At 35.8% G+C, this 27,270-nt stretch overlaps 2 pseudogenes; one reads left to right on the top strand and one right to left on the bottom strand.

Moving 5' to 3' along the window:
- Positions 1-3,893: 3,893 nt before the first annotated feature.
- Positions 3,894-27,270, bottom strand: part of LOC149254103 (putative galacturonosyltransferase 7) — a 43,197-nt pseudogene continuing 19,820 nt past the window's right edge.
- LOC149254104 (uncharacterized) lies at positions 7,868-11,835 on the top strand (annotated as a pseudogene).

Genomic DNA, 27,270 nt, shown 5'->3' with positions numbered 1-27,270 from the left:
AGGATGCATATCTCTAATTCACATGAATAGTCAATATATCAAACATTGGAACTTGAAATATACAACCTCAAGCTTTGCAACCTAGAGATTTATGTGAGGTCCAAAAGGTTGGTGCTAACTCTAAATCACTTCCAATTTATAAGGTAGCATCTTGAAACAATGGGGATAAAAAAGGACCAAGAAAACTTATCCTGCTCTCAACACCTACTTCACTCATAAATTACCTAGATATATAGCTCAAAATTCAGTAAAATACATAAAGTAGAGAGAAAATAGAGCATGTAGAGCAAAATTAATGGGGTCATAAATATTCAATTTCAGTTTCTCTTTGATATATGTGTGCATTTGTTTATAAATTACATAATAAACATCATAATTCATGAATTTTTCTTGCAAAACTTTCAATTCTGGAACCTATTCACATTCTTATCAGTTTGTATTCCTATTGTACAAACACGTAAATAATTTGGCCTTAAGTCATTTTTTTCAACAATGATTAGGTTTTGGTTCGAATTCAATTCTTTTGATGAAGTTCAAAATCATATATATATATATATATATATATATATTTATTTATAGGCACACACACACACACACACACCATAAGTTACAAGCTTGTGCTATGACACAAGGTTACTAACTTGAGCCATTGACTCATTCGGGCCACGAGGTTCAATGAGGTTTGTGAACCTCACAAAATCTTTTAGGTTCAACGAACCTTGTGACATAGATTTGGTATAGTGTAAGAAATATACATCTACATAATGTGTAAAAAACAAACAACAAAATTATTTAGATGCCTATATAACAAAAAATTACTTACAGGAATATGAAGACACTGTAAAAATAACTAGAAATTTAAAAATAAACAGGCCAAGATACTTTGTTTTCAAGTTTACATTGTATATAATAGAGGAACTGAAAATAAAAATTCATTCTTCCATTAATTCTACTGTGCATTCTTTGTTTTTACTCCATTTAATCCTTTTCCATGTCAATTATTGTAATAGATCTGTATATTTTTGTTTTCTTAGATATTTATCCATTTCATAATTGTCCTTAATCTTATTCAATGAGAGTATAATTTAGCACTTCTTTTCATGTTATTCTATGCTTGTGATAGATTATTTAATGATATTTTATTCACCTTTAGGCAGTCGCTTATGTGGGAAAATGAATTTTACATTATCTGATTGATATCAAAAATCCAAAGGAAAGAAAAGTACATGGTTCCGTATGAGTAAGGCTCTAGTTCATAGTTACCAAGGAGGAATATTTAGCACATCTACTTTCTAAGACCACCGAGTATAAAGAGGCACCTACTTAGCACTTTAACTTTGGATAAGCATGCCACATCCTACACCAACTTGTTTTCTTTCATTGAGAAGTGAGTCACTTTACGGTAGATGATCAATGACCATGGGATAAACCAATACCCCAACATAGAAAGCATGAAATGTTTGTCAAAACCCTTGCTAGAGATTTGCATGAGCATAAACAAAATGTTTAGCAAATTTATGGAGTAATGAAAATAAAATTAATAGGGAAAATAAACAATATCAATATTAAACCCAAGGAGAACTACCATCCATATGAGCTCCCAAGGAGATATGAGGCACCAAGTTTTTTTCTTTATCCAACTTGTGGCTATGTGGACTATTTTATGCTTGCAAGTCCTATGACTCACTAGGTTGTGCATGAAACTTCTATGAGTGATATGACCCATGAAAAATAGATTAGAGGTCATTTGGGTAGCAAGAAACCTGATTAAAAAGAATGATTTCTTGACACAAAACCAAAACAATGGTGTGATGTTTCTCTATGCTATGAGACAAATTTGAAGTTAAAAATTTCATGCATTTTCACTAAATGTATTTAAAATGTCATCGGTAAAATTCTTATGAGACACAATTATGGTTGTTATATAACCAACATATTTCCAATTGAGTTATATCCTACGAGCCATTAATCTCAACATTATTTCTAGACACTTATAGAAACTGAATGTCTGGAGTTATATTTGCATCAACTATTTCACTCTCGCTGAAAAGAATATTTCCAAAACAACATATAATGAAAATGATAATTTCACAATCTCACTTGGCCACAAAAGAACTTAACATAGAACTGAGGGGTAGATAGCATGTTTCATGAGGAAACATTTTCACAAATGGGGGATTCACTTCCCCCATTTTATTCTAGAAGGGTGCATAGGTACTCAATTTTAATTTACAGGGGTATTTTTTTTGCAGAGAATACTAGATTTTTGCAGGTCAAAATGGATATAAACGTCAAAATTTCGCAGTTTTTTATATATTTCAAGGTGCCATCCCCTAAAATTTGGGTGATCTCTTCAAATGTCTCCAAAACACATTCCCTCAATTCTCATATTAGCATGAAACATAACATAGATAAATGTTCAAAACCATTTATTTATACTCTTACTAAGTAATTATGTCATTTAGAAAATCTTCCCACCATTTTTGGTAGTTGATTGGAATGCAAGCACTGCTGGAAGAATGACTTGAAATACAATAAGCTAGTTACCTTGTGGCCTTTGAGACAATTATGAGTATAAAAAGAGTCAAATAAGTATAGGGGATTTACGCAGTGCATTATATTAGATATCATTTTTGGGATTCAACTGCGTTAAGTAAGTCATTCACGTATGACCATTTCCATGAGAGGTAGTCGTAAGTGACTAATTTCTCATGATTTGAATAGTTCACTTAACACTCATTGCATCGGGTGATGCTCACAGGGGTGAAGAAGTGGGATTGAAACTGGTGAAATAAATCACATAGCGTCAATCATCACTTCCGGGGCTTGCACCCAGTAACCAGGACTTCCCGGGAGGTCACCCATCCCAGATCTCCTCTGGCTCAAGCGCGCTTAACTGTGGAGTTTTCCCCACAATCAAGCCCACTTAGCTTGCTACCCCATTTGCAAAACCTTAGCAAGTATTGTGCCTCATGAACCATTCAAGTAGAGATCCCTTCACTCTTTTTGAATTTAAGTATAGGGGATTTACGCAGTGCATTATATTAGATATCATTTTTGGGATTCAACTGCGTTAAGTAAGTCATTCACGTATGACCATTTCCATGAGAGGTAGTCGTAAGTGACTAATTTCTCATGATTTGAATATTTCACTTAACACTCATTGCATCGGGTGATGCTCACAGGGGTGAAGAAGTGGGATTGAAACTGGTGAAATAAATCACATAGCGTCAATCATCACTTCCGGGGCTTGCACCCGGTAACCAGGACTTCCCGGCAGGTCACCCATCCCAGATCTCCTCTGGCTCAAGCGCGCTTAACTGTGGAGTTTTCCCCACAATCAAGCCCACTTAGCTTACTACCCCATTTGCAAAACCTTAGCAAGTATTGTGCCTCATGAACCATTCAAGTAGAGATCCCTTCACTCTTTTTGAATTTAAGTATCGGGGATTTACGCAGTGCATTATATTAGATATCATTTTTGGGATTCAACTAAATAAATGATTAGAGTATGTCTTGAGTCCCTTAAAATTATGACTCTCCTCTATCATCTAGATTGTATAAGTTACCTATAAGTATGCCAATATCAAAAAATTAACAACACTCTAATCATATATTCAATAAGATTCAAAACCATAGGAGCTTGAAAGGCCATGATTCATGAATAATAATATCTTCCACAATTGGAAGCCCCTACTAAATGATATTACAATCTTGAATAAAAGAATAATTTTGTTTCAAAGGTTTAGCCCACGTGCCAATACACATCCCATGCTTTCTTCCAATAAGGCTTTTGCAAGACCACGTTGATCCATTACATGGCATCACACACCGCTATGTCTTCACAAGTATTTGACACTTCATGATATTATCGACATAAATATATCACAACATCATCCATTGACATTGCATTCAAGCATGAATTGACCCTCTTGTTTTAAATACTTAGCCCAATATGGCTTGTGTTAATCAATTCCTATATATCTAACCATGGATTTTAGTTGCCATTATAATGCAAAACAAGATATTTTTCTATATCAAGATGATCAATCCCAAAATCATTCCCTAAACCAATTGAAAGACAAGAATATGTTGGAAACAATGTTAATACTAAGAAGGGGAGTGAATCAGTGTTGAGGCTAACTTTATTTTTTTTTCCAATTTATGTTTAACATTAAATATTTCCAATCATCCATACTAACATTAACTACATATCATGTGGCAGCAACATAAAATCAACACATGAACACATACACTGTGAGAAACATACACATGAACATTGAGGTTTAACGTGGAAACCCTTATGGGAGAAAAACCACCAAATCTTGTTTGTTATTATGAGGTAAATAAGAGCACCTACTCCATTACATCATTTTTTTTTTGTGAGACAACACTCATAGGAAGTACCAAATCCCTTAGATTGTGTGCTAGCACCCAGTAGAAAGAAGCACCAACTCCCACCTTTTGTAGACACCTGATCAACTTACCAGAAGCACCATGTGAAGCACCAAATTCACAAATTTATGCAAGAACCAACTTGCATCTCCTTGGATTTATGCAAGCACCAACTTGCAGAAGGAACCAACCCCCAAGCCTTCCTCAGACACCCACTAATATTGAAGCACTAATTTCTTGTATGCAGGTTCCAATCCACACTCCAAAGGAGTTAATGTTCACTGTAGATTTTTGCTACTTTGCCTGATATCAACTCTGTTCTCCTCTGTAACCTTTCCTCTACTCAACCCACACTACATTTTGTTCTTTGCTGACTCTGCAACAACCCATTGTTCTTCTCAATAACATCCACCAATACACACCCCTTTTTTCACTCTGTCCACTCTACAACAACATACACTCATCTCACGTCCCTCTTCTTTCAGCAGCACATACTCAGCTCTCGACCTCTTCTATTCCATTTGACCTCTCATAGTAGCACATGCACACACTAGGTCAGCATTTATGTGCTTGATGTGTCAATCTCAGGGGCATTCTTGCATTTGACTTATTCGACTTCCATTGAGTCCATTCTCTTCCTTCAGTAAAGAGGAATAGAAGTTCTGCTCCCCTCGAGTAGATTGTACTCCTTCTCCACCCAAATATTCTTTGGTTGAGTCCAAATAGTAGCATTTATTTCCAACTTCTCCTTCTTTTCTTCAATTTTGGATTTTTCTTGGTTACACAGGGCTAGAGGACACTTCTCCTTCACCTCCTGTTTCTTTGCCCAAATATTCTTGAAGACTTTTTTCTTTGTTTGCAAGAGAGAAGTAATTGGTTTATTGCTTCCTTTCCTTACCCGAATCTTGTGCTCATTACAATTGGTACTTAGAAAGGATTTTACCACAAGAATATGAGAATCATCCTTCTTAATTTTTCTTTAAAGAAGAGTCAGCTCCTTGATGATTTCTCCTTCCATTTTTAAATATGCCCCCTTTACACAAAGTGCTTAAGACAAGCTCAAGTCCCTTTGTTGTCTTCAATGGTCACGTTGCTACATCAACATGCATATTCTGAGAGGCATGCTTCACCCTGCTATACCTGCAATTTGTTGACTTATGCCAAAAATTGCCACAGTTGTAGCATTTGACATGGCTTAGGAAAGGGGAAAAAGGATTGCTATACTTATCAACATTCCTATCAAGACCTCTTCTACTTCCAACATGATTTCTCTTGCTACATCTCCACACACTCTGTTTCTTGCATGCCATCTACAATCCATGACTTTCTGTCCAAAATTATTGCAACAAAACCAATACCCATGAAAAGGATTTTGATAACAGAAGTTACCTTTTATTTGAAGGCATTTTTCTTGAGGAGGAAATGGCCTCTGTTGGTTCTTCATGTGCCTTCCATGGTAGTTTTCATTGCTTCCTTACACTCTTTCTTGCCGCCGCTTAGCTCTCTTCTCCTGCTCTCCTAATTGTTGCTACTTACCATTCTACTGCTGCCTTTTCTTCTCTTGTTGCTATTTCTATCCAACAACTTCTTTTCCTTTGTTTTTGTTGGAATATTTAACTTCATTTTTTTGGGTAGTTGACCCTTCAACCTTTTTTTTCTTGGATTTTGATTCATATTTGAAACCCAAACTGACCATGATGAGAGGGGATCTTTGCTTAACAAACATCTCATCCAAGGCCTTTTTGCTCTCCTCAAGCTTATGATATTGAGAAAACACTTTATTTGACCTTTCTAAGTCTTGTCTCAATGAGACTACCTCAACTTATAGTCTCTCATAGATAACTTCTCTTTCATTTAGCTGATTGTTCAACATGTCATTTAGCTTGCTAGACTCTTCTTGTTGAGCATTAAGTTTGACTATTCTTTTTATCAACTTATTGTTCTCAAACTCATATTCCTGAAACTGCTCCTTCTACTTGAGATTAGCCTATGAGAGATCCTTGATTTCTTTTAGAGCATATATCAAATTGTTTCTAAAGTACATCCTTTCATATATAACCTTTTCTTTGCTATCAGAGGTGCTAGTTGAGATACCAAAAGATATAATATTCTCTCTGTGTCCATGCATTATTCCACAGGTTTGAGGGGTATCCCTTCTTCATAACTACCAGGGGTACTCTTATTTTATCCTATGGATAAGCACCCCTAAGATGTCTCTTGTTCCAGTGAGATACCCCCATTGGCTATTTCTACAAATATATATCTCTCTTCATAAAAACTAGATTTATGACTGTCTTTATATTTAGAAAAGGAATATATACATCTAGTATATAAATGATCTATCTCTTTACAATTATCAAAAAACAATAACTTACCTTCAGAGTAGCATGGCCTCTCATCTAGGTCTCTTTCTTCACCATCCTTAGAGTGAAGATCAATAGTTTTCTCACTGGAATAAAGATATTCAATCTTTTGGGCATCTTTTCATTGATATTCCTACTTCTTATTCTTCCTTTTCTTCTTATCATTATTAGTAGCCTTCAAAAATTAAGGTTTACTTCTTGAGAAACAAGATTCATCAATCTCCTTTGTTGTTGTGTTGCTTTCTCCTCCATATAGACATTGCATTCTATGCAACATTTATTTTGTTGTCTCACAATGCCTCACTTTATTAGCATCTGCCTTAGACATCCCTTTCATGATAATCTCCTTGGATTCTACATTGAACTCATTCTTCTCTCCATATTGTACAAACAACCAAATATATTCAATGATTACCATTAAACATGCTCCCATTATAATCCTACAGAGCTCATAGTCTGATCCATTCAAATGTGGAACTCCCTCCGGTGTTAGCTAAAATTGATTAGTCGTTGTTTCCCTTTGATCTACCTTCGATCGGTTAAGCTATTCCTCAAGGAACCAGGCTGTAATACCAATTGTTGGAAACAATGTTAATATTGAGAGCAGGGGTTGAATCAATATTAAGGCTAACTTTAAACTTTTTTCCAATTTATGTTTAACATTCAATCTTGGAAACCACCCATACTAACATTAACAATATATCATGTGGAAGCAACATAAAATCAACACATGAACACATACACCATGAGCAACATACACGTGAACATCTATTTTTAATGTGGAAATCCTTCTGGGAGAAAAATCACCAAATTAGCTTGTTTGTTATTATGATGTAAATAAGAGCACCTACTCTATTACATCAAATTTTTTGTTTGTGAGCCACCATTCATAGGAAGACCCAAATCCCTTAGATTTTTTGCTAGCACCTTCTAGTAGGAAGCACCAACTCCCTCCTTTTGTAGACACCTGATCAACTTACCGAAAGAACCATGTGAAACACCAACTTCATGGATTTATTGCAAGCAACAACTTACAACGCCTTGGATTTATGCAAGCACCAACTTGCAAGAGGCACCAACCCCCAAGCCTTCCTCAGACACCCACTAATATGGAAGCACCAACTTCCTGTATGTTGGCTCCAACCCACACTCAAAAGGAAGGAATGTTCAATGTAGATTGTAGCTACTCTTCCTGATATCAACTCTATTATCCTCTGCAGTCTTTCCTCTACTCAGCCCATGTTGCACTATGTTCTTTTCTCACTTTTCAATAGCCCACTATACTTCTTAACAACATCCACTAATACACACCCCTCTCTACACTTTGTCCACTCTGCAACAACATACACTCATCTCAAAACCTTCTACTCTCAACAACACATACTCAACTCTCAACCCCTTCTATTCCACAAGATCTCTCGGCCTCTCACATTAGCATAGGCACACACTAGGTCTCTTTCCTTTGCATAGGCACTCTCAGCCTCTTCTCTACACCACAAGAAAAATTGGCCATTTTTAGTAATGTACACACACAAATATCTACACATAGCTCACTAGAAACAATGTTTCTTCTCCCCCATTGCACAACTGTAACCCTGGGTTTTATTCCTTTGCAACATAGGGAACAATGTTGTCTCTGTTTCCATCCATAGAATGCTTTCAAGTGTACTTTGCATGACTGTCCATGTTGCTGTTACATCATGGTGTAAGGCCACTACAACCATATTAAATGAAGAACGGGATCCTCAACATTTTTGTCTACTCAACTACTCAACAACTACATCAAGGTTAATTTTAGGGGCGAATAATAGCCCATTGGCGAAATTTAAGGCTTTTTATATTTTAATGGGGCAAATTTTTAATTAAAATAATATTTTTTTTTTTTATATAATTAGCCCATATTTTATTTAAAAATTAATTTTTTTTTTTATTTTAGCCCAGGGCGGATAAACTAACCGAATGGTATTTGATCAAAATAGCCCCATTTTGATATTTGCTGAATGGTATTTGATCAAAATCGCCCCCATTTTGATTTACAGTTTGGGTTTTCTGGTTTGGGAGTGGTTTGTGAGGGTCGATTTGGTCCTGGGAGTGGTTTGTGAGAGTTGATTTGGTCATGGGATGAGGGTCGATTTGGTCATGGGATGTTAGATTTATTTTGAAATGGAGGGCGGCTCCCTGTTTTGACGGATTCAGCCCGCTGTTTTGGTGTATATGGCTCCCTGGGTTCCTGTATAAAAATGGTTTTGAAATAGGTTTTTTCATCCTAGTTCACAAATCTAGCAGCAGCAGTTTCGGTGGGATATTCTTGCATTTTCAGATTTCAATCCGCTTATTCTTCTCTGGTTTCGGTATCCATTGTTTCTTGGATTTGAACGGCTCATGATTTCTTTTCTCAGGGATTGCAATTGCTTTCCGGAAGATGGGGTATACCTGTTCATGGTACTTCGTAATATTCATTTGTATTTGTTGATTTTATACTCATGGAACTTGTTTCTTATTTGCAGCGGTTTATAATTCACCAAGTACTCGGTATAACCCACGCATTCGTGTACAAACCAGTGTAGACGAAATAACACGAATATCTCCGGTAGTCAGTCCATTTCCATCAGCCGGCCGGTGGGAGCGGTAAGTGTCTTTTGGTTTCTTTTATGTGATAGCTAGTTGATGTTTTGTTGATTGTTTATCGATGGTAGTCTAGTGGATTCAATCTCTCTAGTCAATGAGATGGTCTGATCAGATGTAAGTGATGATTTTAGAGTTGATGTAGGTTTGCTCTTTCAAACCAGCAGCACCCAGCCGGGATAGCCTTTCCTTAATGCTTCTTCTATGAAGTGCCAGGACACAGATATAGGGTTGGTTTCAGGGCATAGGAAGTGAAGATCTGAGATTGCATTACATTATCAATTTTATTTCATGACTTGTTATTAACTAATGCAGGATGTACAGGACATGTGACCCCATAAAGATGATATTTCCCATTTTCTGAACAGATTATATAAACGTATTTGAAAGGAACAGAATTTCCTGATTTCCAAATAAACCTGGACTTTGACCTTCTGAGGATATATTTGGGGATTTTCTGTTTCAGGTCTCCGCAACATGGTTTCGGTTTCCTCTCAGTGCATAGGTCCACATTAGTATTGTTCTAGTAGTGGGCATGTGTTCATGAGACAAAATTGTCTGGGGTCAGCTTGTTTAAATGCATCTTTCGGGCAATGGCATTTTTGAATGTGCAAGATGCGTAAAAGTTATATTGCAAAATAGATATGGCTCGTCTTTCAAGCTTGATGAAGTTCCTTAAGAAAATTGCAAATAATACTATCCCATGTGTTACTGGTCACTGAATAAGTACTGGTTAATAAAGTCGGAGGATATTTCTAAATTGGGATATTGAAAATTGCCCTATTCCTGGGGAAGTCCATCCAGCGGATGTAGCAGGTAATATTAGGATGGCTCTTGGGTTGCATCCAATGGTTACAGGTGTTGTCACTATGCTCTCGGCATTATGGAGATTTTAATAATTTTCCTCCAAGACTGAGAGAAGGCTGTCAAAAGACTGGAGTCAACCTCATTGACCTTCCCAATGGAAGGAAAGATGCAGCATATAAATCGATTTTAGTGTATATGTTTTCATTTTCTCTTGATAATCATCTTCCCTCTACCATTTTATTGATTTCATGAGATGTTTATTTTTCTCTTGCTTTGCACAAACTAGGGAAATGGGGGTATACAATTGTTCTTGCATTTCCAGATGGAGTGGGTGTCTCTTCTTCACTACACAATGATGGTCGATTTGTGTGGGATTAACCATGTTTGGCTTGAGGTGAAGGTCTTGTTCCAGCAAAATCCTTGTCTCTAGCACCCGATTTCACTTTTTATCATGTTGGTTGTCTTTCAGGTGATGACTCTGTTATGCAAAATGATGAAGAAACTACTGTCTATAGAGGGAGCTCCAAGAATGGATACAATATTGGAAATGCTCCAAACCAAATTTATTGTATAAATCCAAAGCATGTTTCGATGGATTGGACAAAAACGTCTCATTTGGTTGGAGAATATAACCCAAATTATTTCATAAGAAATGACAATAATGTTATAGGAATGCATTCATGGTCAACACAATATCCAACTCCGATTTCAAGGACTCTACCCACCCATGCAGGTAAATCTTCTTCATTGCAAAAGACTCGAACATCTAGTGTCATATTGTCTGCACTTGATAAGCCTATGCAGACATTATCTGTCACAGATTCTGGTCAACATAGAATGCCTTCTAATGAAACAAATTCAGGACAAACTTCATATTTTTGGGTCCAACCTAGCGATATTCAAGGTTTAAAGAGACAACTTGTCCACATTCTCAATATATATAGAGGAAGTATGCTTCTTGCACATGTTCCATCTGAATATCAAAAGGTCTTTGGCAGACCTCTATCTTTAGTGGAGTATGGTTCTTATAAGCTAGTTAATTTGATAGAAAAGATGCATGATGTCTTCACCATTGAAGGAAACGGAAACAATAAGTTTTTGTTTTTAAGAGAGTTATCAAACAAGTTCATGCAAGGTAAAATATAAATGAACTCTTCTACCAATGATTCAACAGATGTGATTAGGAAGAAAGAACATAATGGAAAGTTAGAGAAGGGAAAAGTTTAAAGGATTCCAAGAATTCACAGATCTAGGTGCTTGTAATGACCTACGTGATGACTTTGATCCATATGACATAGAAGTGAACATGGCTTCACATTCAGATGAAGGTTCATATGATGGAAGTTGAAGTGAACAAGATGACGAAGATGGGGATGGAGAGATGATCCTCCAAGGAGATGTGAATGTTGATGAATATGAAGCATAAGCAAGCCTAGAAATATTCAAACAAGAACTGCAGGGGCTTTTGGTAAGCCATGCCTGTGCAATTCTGCTGGCAAAATTTTCAACACTGTACCGACAAAGATACACCAAAGATCTCGGTTACCAGGTATTTGCTGTTAAATAACTTGAAGCACTAATTCAAAAATTTAGAGATGTTACAATTGTGTTGGAGGAACGCGACATTAAATACCTGGTAGTCTAGTGGATTCAAACCAGCAGCACCCAGCCGGGATAGCCTTTCCTTAATGCTTCTTCTATGAAGTGCCAGGACACAGATATAGGGTTGGTTTCAGGGCATAGGAAGTGAAGATCTGAGATTGCATTACACGATCTAAAAGAGCGAAAGGCTTCCTAGTGGGCTCGGGTTCCTGGTATAGGTATAAGAAAGCCAGTAGAGCTAAATAGAGAATGGCTGGAACATAAGGTGGCGTGTCTGCTTGAACCACCTCCTATCTAGTAACATTTGCCTGCCGTTGTACTCAGTTCTTTAGTGCTCTCGTTCTCCTTTTGGACCAGTTGTCCATTCTCCTCACATGCAAAGCATGCATTCACATAAAATTCACCAATTTTAAAAATAAAAGGTTACCTGGCCTCTTCTGATGCCTCCAACATCAAATTTTGTCTTCCTTCCATGCTTTAGGAAGGTACTCCTTCTCTTTCTTCTATTCTTATGACAACTATGAATGATTGTCCCTCTTGAAAATCCTTATCATCTGCATCTATACACATAGCATCAGTATCATAATCACCAAGCTCTTTAGCCCCATATGGTATATATGTTAGTGTTACGAGCACTTCTAGCTAACCTCCCATGAGACTTTCATTTATTGTCTCATCGACATCCTCTTTGTGTAGCTCCCTCTACTGTTATGATGCTTTTTCCACCATATCTTCTATCAACAAATCCATATGTTGATTTGAACTCTTTATGCAGTCCATGAGACTCTCTGATAGTCTCTCTTCAACATCTTCCTCATCATCAAGGACTATTCCCTGCTCTGGTTCAAAATAGTGAACTAATTCAACTTTAGGCTCAACAGGTGCTTCATCTTCCTCCCTAGCTTTCTAGCTTTAGGGGGCTTCCTCTTAAAATCTTTTTTCTGACAAGTAATTTGGCCTTCTTCCTTAGGTCCCATCTCTACCTTTGGTATTCTCTTTCAAGCCTCATTTTGACTATGTTGAATCTCTCCTTCAACTCATAAATCTCCTTTTCAATTTCTTCTTTACTCATGCCATTTTCCTTGGCATGCTTCTCCCTTTTGTTATGGCCTCTCTTTGAATTATGTCCATCAGTAGCCATCTTCTTTCCTCCTTTCTTGTGAGCTTTCTCTTGCTCATTGTGAGCTACACTCAAGCCCCTTTAACAATTCTTCTCCATCACTTGTTACCCAATATCTCACCCACTTCACCTCAACCTAGGCTTTTGGTATTCCTCTGGTTCCCTCCTCTGGAACCCACTTGAGCATGCTCTGGTCTTCTATGGCTTTTACACTTTTCTCACCTTTTGAGAACTCCACTTGTTCTCTTCTCTTTGAGGACCTCAGCTAGAAACCTTCTATGTTTTGTTTTGTAGCCTATTTGTCGTAAGTTTCTTGCCATACACTTTAAGAACTTTATTGGTCCTCTGTTACCACTCCTTCTACTATTACCACTGTAAGGATTAACTCCTTGTATACATTTAAAAAAAAATACAAACCAGTTACCTACTAGTTCCTTAACCTCTGAGGTCTCAATATCTCAGTTCTTCCTAGCTCTACACTTGGTTGGTACTTCTTTAATATGCTCCAATCCTGTATTCCGTTCTCAATCTCTTTCTCTCCTCACTTTTTTTCTTAGGTTCCTCTTGCCCAAAATTTTCTTGGTTTCTTTGTCTCAACTTTGATGTCTCTTCTTCACGAGCAAGCTTGAGGTTTGGCAGTCTCAGAATTCAGTCATACATTTTAAGGACAGAGTTAACTGCATATATTTTAATACAAAGAGCTTGGGGCTGGCCACAAGGTGAGGATGCACAGGAGACATGAGCTGCATTGTAACCAGATATGTCAAAATAGAAACTGAGCAACCATTTGAAGCTGGTTTTTCCATTTGTGTTTCCAAAGTAAACATGGTGGCCATTGTGTGTTGAGTGAATTGAAATTATCCTTGTTTGAAGAGTCTTGGATGGTTTGAATATTTCTCTCTGTTGGAAGAAAATAAAATCTGTGTAAGAGTTATATAGTGTTTCCTCTATATGAAAGATGCTGCCTATAGTCATTAATGCTTAATGGTGAATTCTCATGTATAGCTATGATTTTTCCACTCAAAATTTTATTATCCATTGGTAATTGATAAATGCCAACATCTCTCTATTCTCCACCATTCATTTTTCTTTGAAGTTGAAGATATAAGGTTGCCATTAATTAACTGTTACAATTAGTTAGTAGGTTTCCTAATTTCTTTCCACAGAGCAGCAAAGTTAGAAGCCTGAGACCGTTGGTATCCCATACCCACTTGCACACTAAGGAATGCACTTTTGTGAGGCCATATGCCTCAAATCTATTTATCCCTAGTGAGGCCATCCACTGTCTCTGGTTGTTCTTTGAGCCTATATGCATGCCGTACAACCGTTGCTTGGTAGGCATCTGCCTCATCCCTGAGTGCGTAGGATTGGTGGCTGGGTGTTGTTTCAACTTCAATTTGTTGGACAGTGGACTAAGGTAGTTCATTATAGATTGGTCAGGAGGAATCACACCAGTATTTAATTGTTTTCTTTGGCAAAGCATTGATATGAAGATGTTTGTCTTACTCTCACATTCCGGGACAGTCATCTCTTATAATTCAATTAAGACTATCTCTCATATGTTTAAATAATAAACCATATTTAATTGTTTTCTTTGGCAAAGAATTAATATGAAGATGTTTGTCTTACTCTCACATTCCGGGACAGTCATCTCTTATATTTCAATTAAGACTCTCTCATATGTTTAAATAATAAACCATTTCATATACATGATTTGTTTAACTGCCAACTCATATGTGTGGTTGAATTGGTTTTTAATGAAGATGTTTGTCTTACTCTCACATTCCGGGACAGTCATCTCTTATATTTCAATTAAGACTATCTCTCATATGTTTAAATGATAAACCATTTCACATACATGATTTGTTTAACTGCCAACTCATATATGTGTGGTTGAATTGGTATTTAAGTGAAGGGATTTGAGATAAGTATAGGAAATCTTGAGAAGAGAAAGATATTCCATGGCATTTAGCATTGTGGTTTTGTCATATTTCATTTCCTCATGAAGCCAACTCATTTATATATATTAATTTGTGGCTATCTCTAGAGTAGCAGCCCTCTCTCCTATGTTTAAGGAGTAACCATTTCATAAATGGTTTTAACTGATTGCCTTATGTATGTTTTAATAAGTGGTAGTCGATTTGAGTTGGAGTATAAGTTGGCTTGGTTATAAGCACAGGAAAGCTGGAAGGATGGGGGCATTGAATGAGACACACCATTCCATTGTGAAGGCATTGCGATCATATGCCATTTACAGGTTCATTGAGATCAGTTCATTGGTTATCCAAACACTGAAAAGCAAGCTGGCTCCACTGAGAGTAGATTTATAAACCTTGTGCATAGGCAGTTTGGTGGTTCATGTTTAAGCCCAACAATCTCGACCAATAGCTGGCACCATTGGCTGGGTGGTTTACCCAAAGCATTGGACTTTTGGGATACAATTCATCAAACAAGCCACTACAATAAGAAGTGAATGCACACACAGGACCATGACAGTGTCTCAGACTTGATCATCTTGATAGATCTAGTTCAATTGGATATCAACATGTAGAGGAGTTGCACCAAAGACAAGGTTCTCAGTGATAGAGAAATTGCCAAAGTCCTGGATATTATTGGCATTGTCAACGGGTTGCTTGTGTGTAAGTTATACCAGAAAACAGGCCATCTCACCAATCCTGAATAGTTTTGCAGAGTAGTTTGCACTCAGAACTGGTTTTTTGTGTGTAGGTGAACCAAGAATAGCAAGCTTGGATCCATACTGAAGACAGGGGTCTCAGCATAAGACTGAGAATAGAGAACAAATTTAAATTTCCACAGAGGATCCATGTTGGTAAAGTGAGTGGGATATAAGTCCCTCTTTTAGGGATCAAACAATTGACTTGTTCTTTACACATAAAGGCACATATTCAGAAAAAATCATATTTTATTTTCACACATTGGTATTTCAAGCACAATACAAGAAATGTTGTTGAAGTAACATAGTTCTCAACCAGATTCTTTAGTCGAACTGTTCACCTCTGTATGTCCTGGTGTGAAGATAAGATCAAATTCTGAAAAGATACTCCAGGGACCTTGGCCTTCTAGAATCAGTTCAACGTCTGCAGTAGGAAGTTTTATCTGGTACACATACAATCATGGATTAAAGATTTTAAAAGACGGAAATGCTTTTAAGAATGAAGAGGTTATAACTTATTCTATACCTTAATATTTCCAGTTGAAGTCAGGCAACTCCCCGTTATATTTCATGTTAACTTTCAACATAAAAAGTTAAAAGGTACATTGTTGCTTAGTATATTCTTAACAGTTATAACTTTTTTATGTTCAAAAACACAAGAGACAACAGTTTTGAGAACTCCACTTGTTCTCTTCAATGTTGCTAAAGAATTAGTAAAGCTATAAGACAAATTGCACTGTTAATTATCTTAAACAGTGAGACATTTTATTATGATATTGATTTTAATATAATTATATTTGATCTGCTCTTTGTTTTTCTTCTAGTTGAAGATTGTTTTCAGCACTAAGCTTGTGACTAGATTTAGGGAATGGGAAGTATTGTCCTCTCGCAACGTTCCCAAATAAACCCTGTAGGTTTTATGGTTTAAATTAATTGTAGTGGTCACATTATTTGGCAGAGGTTTTTTATAAGAGGTTGGCTAGCCCCATATCATTCCAACTTGGTACATAGCACGGTGATGTGTCTCTGGAATCCTTGGGCATAGTTAGCGTGGAGAAAACACCTATAAAATCCCTCTTGTCTAAAGGGTGTAGATTTTGATATTTGGAGTCCCCTATTCATGAAAGGGTGGATAAATTTCTCCCTAGAATCTCTTACTATGCTGATACATATCTCTAGAGAACCACATGGGTTGCAGGGTGGAGGAATCTTTGCTTTGGAACCCCCACACCAGCCACTGACTCAATACCTTACACCATGAGGATGGATGCCAGATTAGACCTCTGTAATCTCTATAGGTCTAGTAAATGGAAAAAATTACACAAGCTAGGGGGTGACAGTTACACAATTTCCAGCATGTCAATGGTTGGGAGAAGAATAGTTGATTTTATCCCAATACCCATCAATGAGATACATAGTGCTTAGTGCCTTATTAATTGTGATGTCCAAACTATGCATGGATTGATCACAACATACCCATCTATTTGTGATCCTCATATTGTTGTACTGAGTGTGGAACTTCTATTGGTCCTATTTTTTGGAAGTAGCTTTCTTGTACTCACTGTCTTCCTAACCAAGAAGATGAAAGATACTATGATTATAAATAAAGTTTTGTGTATATTGAAATCATTCCTCTTCATTAAATGATAATTACTCTAACTCCTTTCTTAGGAGATGGGAAGTAGCTAACTATGTGAGAAATTGTATAGAAAATCCTTACAGGACCTGGAAAAGTACACGATAAATTTACCAATAGCCTATTTCATCTTTGCAGCAATGCCCATCGCACAAAGCCTCAATTGTGCCGAATTCACATTATCCATGTGAAAGGAAAAGAAGGAAAAATTGAGTTCATAAAATGGGTGCTTCTTCTTAATCTAAACCATACATCATCGTCATTGTTCCCATGAAATGTTTCATGGCCTCTTTTGCACTTCGATGACTTTTTATTGTTTTCTCAATATCGTACCATTTTGGATCGAGGGGTCATAATATCAATTACATGCATCTATCTTTGTAACCACATGGAATATTGTTTTAATGTATTCTTATCTGTTTCTTCTAGAGGTTACAGTATACATGCAAGTATGCATGTTACTGCAAGGCTTCATCCTTGTAACATCTATTAGTGACTCACAATTTCTAACCATATCTACCTAAAATTACATGTTCAAAAACCTATTAGAGTCTGTGCCTATGGTAATATTCAATGTGTTCGAGTACGTACAATAGATTTGTTGTTTTATATTACATTAGCATCATATCTAATCTGTAGGTGATGGTAGCCATGAATAAACAATGAGTGGATGCAACCTTAAATTTTCCTTCTATTAGTTAGTGTGCATGTGTGCACGAGTTTTAGGTAGGTAAGGATAGGATAAGGTTATCTATGTCCTTAATCTCCATTCAAAGTAGATAGTAGATTGAAGATAGTACAATTTTATTTTTAGAATCTTTTATGTCTTGGAGTTTGACCTTTATTTATGGTGTAGATCCGAAGGTAATATGAACTCTTGGCTTGGATTTCACCACATCATCATCTTGAAAATCCATATATCTATGATTAGATCTAGTTTTGTATACCCTAAGCTCGCCTTTTCATTTCTATAAAATAAATGTAAGGGTATAGATCAATAACAAAGACTTAAAATTCAACAATTTAGTGGTTCTTCTGTAGTAGACTTTCATGTGCAGAATTAATGATCATTAGTGATAGGTTTTGATAAGAAGTTGGTCATTTATGTTATTGTTTTCTATAATATGTGTTTATAAATTTATTACATATATTTTTTACGAGAGGTTGCTTAGTTTAGGTTGTTTTGGTTTCCTGTGGTAATTATTTTCCAGTTTTGAATCTACATTCCATGTTTAGATAATTTTTCACTAGTGATGTTCTATCAGATAGTACACACTCCAAATTCAATAGGTTGAAGTTGTGGTGATAAGATGACATTTTTTAGGTCCAATTTTTTACCATAAAGTAGGTCGACGAGATAGCTGATTACAATAGTGTTAATACAATACCAAAAGATAAAGTAGCTCGTTCTTGAAGATAGGACACTGAAAGTAGACCCATATTTTCGATAAACACTAGAACCCTACAACATGGAAGTATGTGCATTGTAATGAAGACCTATTTTTCTGTATTCACCATCGTTGTGTCACACGAATTCCCAAGCTAATATTTCTCACTAAGGGCTCACACTCAGTTTTTCCGGCAAACATGTGGTTACAAAACTTCCATTAACCATAACTGTGACCTATAGTCGAACCATGAGCAACTCCATGGTATGCTTTTTCTCAAAAATATCTACATCCCATTCTATAAGTAAAATTCCCTACAAGCTTAGGTAGAGTAGCCTTGTCAATTTCAAGTACTACCCTAACTATATTCCCAATAGCTTTCAAGATATTTAGCTTCACATCCAATGGCATACCCAACAAGGAAATACTAAGGGATACTATAATGAATGCTCACTTTATCTTTGGTTCTTTTTAATGCAAAAATGATAAGCCCCTTTTAGTTTTTTTTTGGTGCCTCTTATAAATTCCCTCAATCAAAAATTGGAGTCTATTTTCATAGGAATTTCTAAATTATAAATGTAGGAGCCTTCTTTGGAGAGTATAATTATTTCAAAATGCCTAATAGGAATTTCATTTGCATGTCTTTTCATACAAATTCATGTCCAAACATGTTCAAACCTTGGATCCAATGCCACCAAATCTTAGCTCTGAAAAATGCATCTAAGCTTGAAGTATGTCTTAGTTTTACTCTTATTATTTGATCTTTCAACTCCTTTGGAATCAAGATATTGATGCTGAAATACAAATAAAGGAGAAAGCCAGTTGTTAAAATCCAAGGGAAGATGTTGAAAAATACCAAAAAATATAATTGGGACATAGAGAGGTTACCCATAAATTATATTAGACAACTAAAATTAGATCATATCTAGGTGAATCATTCTTGTTATGATCCCATCGGTTTAAAATTGTACTCTTTCAATATCTTTTGTGATAGAGTTAACTTAGAATGTATAAATGTGATTTTTCACAAAGTCTCCATTTCAAATAGTGTGCTCATATTTGGTTAGACACACTATTTTTATATTTTGGAACTCATTTATACCACTTGGTTTAGGTTTTCCACCCATGGATCAAATTCACAATGTGTTTTTTGATGAAGTGATTTGCAACTTTGCAAAAAAATATGAACCCTAAACCCATTATTTTGTCGGACTCGTGAGATCAGCAGATATTTGTAAGCATCCTTCTACTATGATTCCATTATCAATAACTTTATTTGTTTGAGGATCGCTAGAGCTATATTCTTTCTTGGTAAGGATCAATGTAGTTTTTGTTGAAATGGTTGATTTTGGACAAAGTTGGCTTGGATAATTGTGGCTTGAACATGCTAACATTGGCATTGGCCAAGAAAACTTACCAAATCTTATAGAAATTATTTATTCCAAAGAAAACTTACCAAATCTTATAGATGGAGGCTCTACCCTTTCCATACTTAGATTTCTGGTTGTTCAAATTTCTTCCTCAAGTAGCAATACCCTTTCATTTGGCTTAGCATTAGCTTTTGAGTTTTGGGCATGGTAGATATACTGTAAGCTGGCTTGGGAGGAGGGGACCAGGTCCTGAATCCTGTCAACCAACTTCTGTAGGAAATTAGGAATAATTCAAATAAAGTGATGTTGTTTCAATGTTATACAAATGAATTATTATATTTTATGTCTTAAAATTTAATAGTTTCCCATTATCATTGTTAAATAATTTTTGTGAAATTCCATTTTGCCTCAAAATTCAATTTCTGATATATGTTCTTTCAATGTTGACTCAACAATTATTTTGCAAAGTATAATTCTATTTTCTATGAACAAGTGAATTTATATGAAGCATATCTCAACGCTTGAAAACTGTTGATGCAAGTTTGCAGATCGATTGGAAATTTTACTTGTGGAATATTTAGTGAGATGTCAAAAGATAATCATGGGAAGAAACCATCAAGGCAAACAGATGTATTATCATACTTTCAAAAGGCTCCATCCAAAAATACACATCCTCTTCATGATTCAAGCTCCTTTGAACAATCTGTTACTGAGAGAGAGGTTAACTCTTGTGGAAATGCATTTGATATCCATACGATGGATGAAGAAATAGGTTCTTCAAGTGGTCAGGGTGAGATAAATGCAGTTTCAACAGAAATTGGTGATGAAAATGTTAAAGATTTTTCCTTGGAAAGTGACACAATCCATTCGCGGAAAAGGAAAAGAGGCCAGTGGGCCATAGGAAGACGATTCCAAGAAAATTGGGTCTCAAGTTTTCCATTTATTGAAGAAATACCTCCTACAAATGAGAAAGAGCTTTTCCGACAAGTTAGATGTATTGCGTGTAGTTGGAAAACTCAAAAGGAAGTGAAATTTCAGATGAAGCTAGATACGGTACAAAAGCATGCAGGAAAGGTGTATGAAAAGAAAATTGTAAATGGTAAAGAGAAATCTATTGTTAGATGGAAATCTTCTGAGGAATGTCGACATGTTGAATATGCAGAAGAATATAAAAAATATTTATTATGTAAGAGGAAACTTGAGGCGGACGGAGGAACCATCATATCTCTATTTGAAAAGACGATGGAAAGAAATTTGTTATCCAAGACGATACAATTGAGCACTGTATTTCACATCTTATCTAAAGGTCGTCCTATGACAGATTATCCAGATCACAGGAAATTACTATCTTTTCTTCAAGTGCCAAACTTTCCATCTTCTCATTGGTCTGTAACTAGTGGTTGGGGATGGGCAGGATATCTAGCTCAAGTAGAAAAGGATGATTTGAAAGAGAAGATTGCAAATGCTAGGTTTTTGGCATTGTCTTTAGATGAGGTTACAGCTATAGATAATACTTCATGGATTTGCATGAGCATTTATATGGTTAATGACCATATTAGACATTCCTATCTACTTGGGATTAATAAGATGAGAGAGACTTCTACAGCTGAAAATATTTATGAACTTGTTCTTAATGGATTGAAGGAAAGTGGTATGGATGAATTAATGATTGCAAAAAAGTTGGTATGTGTTGGAGCAGATGGAGCAGCGGTAATGCAAGGACAAAGGAATGGCCTTTGTGTTAGGCTACAACTATCAGCTTCACCATATATGCTTAATATTCATTGTATGGCTCATAGGATGAATCTTGCATTTAAAATAGTAAGCAAGTTTCCATCAGTTTCAAAAGTTGAAGATCTTGTACGTGAGACTCATGCATACTTTTCTCGTAGTCCCAAACGATTTTTAGAGTTTCAACAATTTGCAGATGGTATTACGAATGGAAAAAAACTACTGAAAGATGTTGATACAAGATGGATCTCATTAAATGGACCAGCTCAAAGACTATTTAGTGAGTTCAAATCTTTGGTAGGGTTGATGTATGAAAATCGCTATAATGTAGACAAAGCTCAAGATCTTCTTTCTCAACTAACTAATATAGAGACATTATTGACATTGGCTGGAATTCTTCCTATGCTACATGAAATGAATGTCCTCGTGAAAATGTCTCAGAATCGCACAATGTATATTGCGGAATACACAAATGCAAGAAAGTCAGCATGTCTTGCATTGGATAATTTGTATATGATGCCAGACTCTTTTACTGGTCCAGAGTTTAAAAGTTGGACTGAGATCATCAATATAGAAAATACTGAAAATTTTTTGACCTTTGATGAAAAAGGGATACTATGTATCGTAGTGCGTGGGTATATGGTTCCCTTTCATTATATTAGTAAGACAGGACGAATCACCAAAGATTGCCCCGTGTCAAGAGACCAATTTGATAATATTGTGATTTCAGTGAGACAAAATTTGATAGAAATTGCAAGATCACTATCATTAGAGATAAGAGAACGATTTCCTCGAGATGAATTGTTGGAGGCCATGTGTGTGGTATACCCTCAATATTGGAACAATTGTCAATGTCGAAGAACTTTAAAAGCTGATTTTCAAAAAAGATTAAAATGTTTAGTAGACCATTTTTGCAAGAAAGTCTGGATACATGGAGAACAAATTGAAGGTATTTTAGATTCATCAAAATTGTATCAACAAGGTGGACGCTTTGCTGAAACAATGTGGAAGCAATATCCTTTTTTGGAGAATCCTAATGAAAATGGTGCTATAACAAGATTATGGACTACTTTAAGTGCTAGCCAATACCTGCAAGAAAACATATCAGAATATTTCAAATTAGCAGATTTGTGTCAAACCATGATTTTGGGATCAGTGGAGGATGAGAGAATGTTTAGTGCATTATCATTCTTGAAGTCAAAGTTGAGGAACAAGCTTGATAAACATGTGGATACATGTTTAAGATTATATGTAACAAAGTATGACATTGACAATTTTCCATATGAAAGAGCGCTAACTCTTTGGCGATCAGATTGTGATAGAAGGGGAGAAAACAATATAATAAATCTATCTAATGAACTTGATATAGAACATAATGTTTTGGAGGCTCATAATGACAGTTCATTTAGAGAAGATCATGTTCACAATTTAGAAAATGAGGACCAAGATGAGAACTGGGAAATTGAAATACCCTAGGACTCTTATTTTGGTATACATGTTCCATTGATCATGCAAAATTACTATATGTCAACTTCAGGTAAAAATAGGTTCTATATTTGTATTTTTCATTGTAACATTGCAGCAACATTATTTTGATGTGTGTTATTTTAAGATTGATGTTTCATATTTAATCATTACATTGTTTGTTTCTTATCTGTGACAGGAAATAAAGCTGGATTTGGTGAGGTTGGGACCTATTTCTTTTCATTTGCTAGCCATTTCTTGTCAGTGATTTGTCAGCCATGTTTTCAAGTCTTTTAGGTACTAAGTTGTTCGGGTCCCCACATGTCCTTAGGACCATTAAGGGATGAGATAACATGAGTCAGTCCAACTCATGCCCCGAATTTACTTTTTACCTATTGATGTAAGTGTTTTGTTACCACTTATCACCAACAAAATTCTACCATAACATAAACCAACTTGAAGACGACACTTCTCATCTTCCTTTTACATAAATGCTCTATGGATCTCCCTACTATACTTTTCCGAGACCAACGTCCCTTCTTGGTAGGTCTCTCCACCATACCACTAATCACACAATAGTAACTACTGCCTTCTATAAGTCTCTCTAGTCTCAGTTATTTGTGTCCTTGTCACACTCGACCAATATAATCTTGCAGGTCTACTTTTTTATCATATCTTTATTTTTTGTTATTTTGTGTATTTAACATTAGTACCATCCAAGAGTAACGAGTTAGTGTCCTTTGGATTTGATCTTTGATTTGAAATGAAGTCAGATTTGATGAAGCTGGGACCTATTTCTTTTCACATAGACAGTGTCCTAGTATTAAATGATAAATAACTAATTTAAGAAGTCTAACGCTAAGCAACAATGGGCTTATTCAAGTACATGAAATTGCGTTGATGTCTAGCTCTAATATCTTAGAAAATTTTAGCAGTTTGTTTGCTGCTTGTTTAGAGGATTTTGTCAAGTTTGAAATTTTTGGTTTATTTTGGTCATATTTTTTTAGTCGCTTGACTTATTTCATGCATAGATCGACAGATCTAGTTTTATTTTTATAATTATTGTTGTTTTCTTTATATATTTGGTGGTTTGAGGAAAGATATTTGATTTCCTTTCACTTTGTGGCATGATTTCAACATCTTCACCTTTTAGAATATAGTAAAATATTATTCTTATTTTATGTTTTCTTGGAAAAGAATTATTGATATTTGGAAAGGGAAATAAGCCCTAGGTAGCTAAGCGAAGAGAAAAATGGTCTATGTACTAGGTTCCTGCGCATTCATCGTAGGAGACCTATTGGCATGAGACCGACATTCCTTTTATGCAATTACACTTTTTCAAGGCGGAGCTGAGTTTGCTGACTTGGGAAGAACACTGACAGCTGATCATAATGCTAAGGAGATTATAATGTTGGTTTCAAAAACAGGATTGTGAAAATTGTTTGCACTAGTTCTTCTTTTGGTCATATTTACTACCAAATTTGTGTCTTGCTGATTTTTTACATTTGTAATGACCTTGTGCAGAGATGGTTTGAAGAGCCCGATGTTAGAGTGTGAAGACTCTCTACAAACCACAAGGACTACATTTTCTTGGAGGGCACTCGATGTTCTTGGTGTTGCTGAGTCTCTTCGCTCGAAGCGTAAATGGATACAATGGTATGGCCATAACATCACTTAATTTGATCCTCTTTACTAATCTCCTAATATCATTTCAATACATCAAATTGCTTTGTTTTCATGGAATCCAAAGATACATCAGTAATGTTATTTTGTCTTGGAAATACTAAATTATTTTGTTTTGATATCACCCAGTTTGAGTTGTTCTTTGCAACTACCACTTGATCATTTAACAAGCATTTGAAATTCAAAGTGAAATAAAGCTCTTTTAGTTTTTTTCCAGAAGAAGATTAGATGTTGATTGATTTCATTTTCCAACAAATGTGGTATTTAAGTTACTTTCTTCTTGCAAGTCGATTTTACCGTTATTAGTACACTGCTAGTAGATTTGTTTGACATGATCATTTTCTTCAATTTCAGGGTCGACTAGCTTAATGATAGTGTCCTTTTGCTTCAGCTCATGTTCATTCATCAGTTCTCAATTGATTCTCTCTATGTTCAAAATGGATTCAAGTAGCTTAGGAATTACATCGATTTCCATGTTCATTCATCAGTTCTCAACTGATTCTCTCTGTGTTCAATGGATTCAAGTAGCTTGGAAATCACATCAATTTCCTTTTATATTGTATTAAAATGTACAGGAATGTCATAGTGGAATTGCTTTCCACAACAATACTTCTTTGTAACTATGGACTTTATCTCAACTCAACTGGATTTCATTTCTAACAAGAGATTTCCTTAATAAATTCCTCTTGACAAATTTTTCTGTTATAAAACTTTGCAAAAGCATACCCTTGGTATAGCTCACTACACAAGAAAATTCATTTTTGAAGCATAATTCTTATACTTGCAACTTTCATTTCTCTGTATAGACTTTCTAGAAAATAAATTGCGTGTAAAGAGTCTATATTCCACTCTTGGATTCATTTTGTTCGAGAGTTATGTGAAGGACTAACGAACCTAGTAGTCACAGGACGAAACAAACCCTGAGGCAGTAAAAATTTGTACATGGGTCCACATTTGCTCCCGTTATGGTCCTTACAGAGAGTGCACTGAAGGTAGGTATGTTGCAGTTGGTAGAATATGACGAATGTGCTCCCTTCATGTTCTCTAAGACGACAACTTACAATTATTTGACAATTTCCTCATCCAAATGATTTTGAATGAGTAATTTCATCTAAATTTAACTGATTTTCAAACTGGGATTTAGTCTTCTTAATTTAACTGATTTTCAAACTGAGATTTAGTCAGTGTTATTGAGGAGTGAAATAGAAACTGATTTTCTCTTGCAGAGAATAACAAGGATTGGTGTGAGCTTATACTCTGCCTTATAGACCTTCAAATACAAATAAGCTCTTGTATCCCTATTTCAATCACATAATTTAAATGAATATAATGTCATTTTATTAGAAAAATGCAATGAGTATGAAATAGATCATCAGAATGGCCACTGTAGCCCAGGCTGGTGAGAACTTGAGTATTTTATATCTGACTAAACACATGCACATGAAAAGAAACATCACCTGACACAGACATGAACAAGATAGAATCTAGATATTAGAATTTTGGGGAAAAACAATTGTGCCTTAACAGAGAGCTTCTTATCCTACACCACACATTTCACTCTTTCAAGGTGGAGTTACAAACTGAACATGCAATGACTGAGCTGCATGGTCACCAAAGTTGTAACACACCCAAAAAAACAATGCTTCATATCGGCTTCTTAATTATGTGTGTTTAGCATTAGTGATATAGTCTCTTCTGAACTTTTATTTCAAGTAGAAATTTGATTAAATTTCAGAAGTGCAAGAAATCACAGAAAACCCTCCGGTAGTAAATTGATAGGAGAAATCTTCAAAAAAACCTGGAAGCTGTCCTGTTCATATTGTCCTAGACTTTTCAGCCAAGTTAATATGTCTGTAAAGAATACTATTTTATCCTGAGAAAAGATTGACACTTTGTTTATCACCAGATGAAAATAAATTAGAAGCAAAACATCAGGTTGGTGACAAATCCAAAACAAGTTGCAAGACTGTAACCCAATCTGCAAAACATCAAAAAACTGATTGTCCCAGAGTGGGATGCACTATGGGAAGCTGTGCTGTCCCATCTTTTACTAGTGTCAGCTTCATAGCACCTGCTTCCATTTCCAGCAGCTCTGTCTTTAAGAGAGCATCGGCCTCTATCTTGATAGTGTTGTCATCAAGAGATTTGTAGCTGATTTCCATTTTTAATCTTTATGGCAGCTGTTTATAGTCCTGTAGGACTGAACGTATGGATGTTGCAAAGCTTCATTAGCTGTTATTCTTTTGTTTCCATCCACTTGTAACATTTGTTTCAGCAAATCCACACCTTCTAGACACCCAACATTTTTAACAAATCTTGTGAGGGATGGGAAAGGCTTTCCCGGATTTGGAAATATGATATCCAACTACTCCTTTACAGATTGCCCACGAAATAGCGGCTCACCGATGAACA

Source organism: Pinus tabuliformis, chromosome 7 (assembly GCF_031772625.1).
Source record: "Pinus tabuliformis cultivar Carrire ecotype Pingquan chromosome 7, CPIR1, whole genome shotgun sequence".
Classification (NCBI taxonomy): Eukaryota; Viridiplantae; Streptophyta; class Pinopsida; order Pinales; family Pinaceae; genus Pinus; species Pinus tabuliformis.
Note: the sequence above shows the minus strand (reverse complement) of the source record. Positions and strands in the feature narration are given on the sequence as shown.